The 2,943-nt window shown below is 41.4% G+C and overlaps 1 non-coding gene across 1 annotated transcript; it reads right to left on the minus strand.

The window, feature by feature from the left end:
* Positions 1-734: 734 nt before the first annotated feature.
* On the minus strand, positions 735-841 carry LOC145625904 (small nucleolar RNA R71). The gene has a single exon (XR_014110799.1). It is a non-coding gene; the product is annotated as a small nucleolar RNA R71 (small nucleolar RNA).
* Positions 842-2,943: the final 2,102 nt, after the last annotated feature.

Here is a 2,943-nt window from a genome sequence, read left to right on the forward strand (position 1 = left end):
AATTATTTTTGATTAGGGGATACGACTTTACCCTGTCAAAATTTGGCGCCGTTGCCGGGGAAACGGTTTTATTTTTATTTCTGATTGTTTTTGTAGTCTAGATTATTTCTCTTTTGTCTCAGAGAGCGTTAGTTCTCTGAGACAAATCTCATATTTGCTTCTAGTTTTTGTTTATGCCCAGGTGTTCCAGATCAGGTTATATCCCATTCGATCCTGAGATCGAACGTTCCTTCCATAGACAGAAAAACTTCTACAAGCAAATCCTGGCGGATTCTGGTGATAACAACAATAATCACCGCGATCCTCCAACTGATTCTAGCGATTTAGAGGCATCATCAGACACAGAATCAGAGATGGCGGCTCCAAAGAAGCTTAGTGATTATTCACAACCAAAGCTTACGGATTTTCCACATCTCACCCCTACTCCGGCTCTTGATGGAGTTCAATTTGAGATCAAGCCCCAATTTATAACGATGATAGAGAGGAAACAATTCAGTGGAGCCAAGGGTGAAGACCCGAATCTTCACATTGCCGACTATTGTCAATATTGTAACACCATAAGGCAAGCCGGGGTCACTCAAGACCAAATCAGGGAGATTCTCTTTCCCTTTTCTTTAACTGGAAAAGCTAAATTGTGGTTTAATGGCTTAAATAGAACTACACTTGGTATAACTGACTGGGAAACTCTTGTTTTGAATTTCTATAACAAGTATTATCCTGCAGAGAGAACAGCAGTACTACGGAGTGCGATTCAGAACTTCGCCCAAGAAGCCGATGAGTCCTTATATGAGGCTTGGGAGAGGTTCAAGGACTTACAGAGAGAATGCCCTAACCATAATTTAGCACAATGGCAGTTAATCCAAGCCTTTTATAACGGCATTGGAAATTCTTCTAGAATAATTTTAGACTCTGCAGCTAGTGGGAGATTTATGAATCTTAATGTTGATGACGCAGGTCAGGTTATTGAAGATATGGCGATACATAATTCCCAATATGGGAATCCCAGAGGATTTTCTAACAAGGGGAAATATAGCGTAGAATCTGTATCCTTTTTGCAAGCTCAACTGACCTCTATTTGTCAAAAATTAGATAATCTGAGCACTGCTAACGTAGCCAATGTTTCTGCGATTAATAATAATTCTAATGAGGCTTTCTGTGAAAATTGTGGTATTGTAGGTCATTGGGAGCAGGATTGCAGGAGTTCCGTGGAGCAAGTTAATGCCTTCCAAGCTTATAGGCAGAATAACCCATACTCCAACACTTACAATCCTGGGTATCGGAATCATCCATACCTTTCCTACCAGAGCACTAATGTTCAAAATCCACCACCACAAGAACCACAGGTGCCACAGCAACAACAGCAGAAATACTATCATCCCAATGCTAGCCAGAAGAATCAACCACAACAACCCCCCTCATCTTCAGACCCTTCTTTGGGGGAAATTAGAGCAATGTTGGTTAATATGCAAAAGCACATGGAGAGCAGAGATGCGACAATTGATCAAATTCTAGCACATAACAAAATTGTAGATAATCAAATTGCGCAACTCTCCGCTACTCTACAAGCACGCCAACAGGGAGCCTTGCCGGCACAGCCGACTAGGCCTACGGATCAAGCATTTGCAATTACTCTAAGGAGTGGTTCAAACTATGAAGGGCCCTCTGTGCCCAGAGTTGATGAACCTATTTTATTAAATAATGCTAATCTTGATTCCATTAAACCAAACAATGTAGTTGCTAGCCCTGCAGGGCTAGCGGATAACACTAACATATCTAATTCTACATTGCAGGGTAAAACTCCGGAGAAGGTGGCTACTCCAGACAAAGAGAAGGATGCTCAAAAGCCAATTATCAAACTTCCTTTCCCCAATCGTCAATTGAAGACAAATTTGGATAAGTAGTTTGGTAAGTTCCTGGAGGTGGTTAAAGATTTGAAGGTAACAGTTCCCTTTACTGAATTGATCACACAAATCCCCTCATATGCAAAATTTATGAAAGAAATTTTGACGAGAAAAAGGTCTATTAGTGAGGTAGAGACAGTAGCTTTCACTGCAGAGTGTAGTGCCGTACTTCAAAATAAGTCTCCACCTAAATTGAAAGATCCGGGTAGTTTTTCTATCCCTTGTCATATTGGTAATATTCTGATTGATAATGCATTATGTGATTTGGGTGCTAGTGTTAGCGTCATGCCATTATCTGTGTGTTCTAAGTTGAATATGGGTAAATTAAAAGCTACCAATATAACTCTGCAAATGGCCGACCGTTCTTTCAAATACCCCCTAGGTGTTTTAGAGGATGTACCCGTTAGAGTAGGTAAATTTTATATACCTGTAGACTTTGTTGTTCTTGATATGGCTGAGGATATGCAAACCCCAATTATTTTGGGTAGACCATTCCTTAACACTGCAGGAGCAGTCATAGATGTTAGAAGTGGTACGCTAACACTATCTGTAGGGGACGATAAAGTGGTTTTTAATCTGAATAATACCCTCAAAAGCTCCATGACCGAGGAGAAATGTTTCAGTGTTAATGTGGTTGTAAATTATTCTAATAAGCCCCAAGCTCTTGAAAAAGATCCCTTGGAGGCGGTATCTTGTGTTGCATCCCTTTCAGATGAGATAGACAAATGGCAGAAGGAAGTCGATGCAATAGAAAGAGCACTCTACAATGTTGGTCTTGGTTTCGAGGATGAACAAGTGGAACCGATAGAGCAAGTTGTGCGAATCGAGCCTACGGTAAGTGTTCCGCCAGATCGAGTTGCAAGTGTTGAACACAATGACAATTTGAAGCAGCATTCGATCGAAGAAGGGTTTTTAGTGCGTAGCATTGAAGATCCCCCAGTCCAAGTCATGGAGGATCCACCAGATAAGGCGACTTGGCGTCCCACAGGTTATGTCAGGAAGCCGCATCGCAGCCTAAACATCGCTAGACCGGGTGAGAAAC

The sequence above is a fragment of the Chenopodium album genome, chromosome 3 (genome assembly GCF_948465745.1).
Source record: "Chenopodium album chromosome 3, dcCheAlbu1.1, whole genome shotgun sequence".
NCBI lineage: Eukaryota > Viridiplantae > Streptophyta > Magnoliopsida > Caryophyllales > Amaranthaceae > Chenopodium > Chenopodium album.